The sequence below is a fragment of the Penaeus monodon genome, chromosome 25 (assembly GCF_015228065.2).
Source record: "Penaeus monodon isolate SGIC_2016 chromosome 25, NSTDA_Pmon_1, whole genome shotgun sequence".
In the NCBI taxonomy this organism is placed as follows: Eukaryota; Metazoa; Arthropoda; class Malacostraca; order Decapoda; family Penaeidae; genus Penaeus; species Penaeus monodon.
Genome location: NC_051410.1, coordinates 2,630,936 through 2,631,138, shown reverse-complemented (window position 1 = coordinate 2,631,138; position 203 = coordinate 2,630,936). Strand labels below are relative to the sequence as shown.

The 203-nt window shown below is 40.4% G+C and overlaps 1 protein-coding gene across 1 annotated transcript in view; it reads left to right on the top strand.

Annotated features, from left to right (window-relative positions):
* The window catches only part of LOC119589482 (rho guanine nucleotide exchange factor 5-like), a gene marked incomplete in the record, with an annotated part of 97,997 nt that overhangs the window by 4,141 nt on the left and 93,653 nt on the right, over positions 1–203 (top strand).

The window sequence follows — 203 nt, the reverse complement described above, 5'->3', positions numbered from 1 at the left end:
GGTAATATTTAGTGCATGGCGGCTATTTATAAGCATGCTTCAAGGAATTTACGTTTGAAACGATAGCCCTGCATTTCTTTTGAAAAACCGGCGGCAAGAGTTTGCAACAGGAAACTGAAAATAAAATAAATCGAGCCAAGATTCCGTCACGGGAGATTTATCCCGACGGTGCGCTAACATAAGCATACATTAGCTTTTCCTAA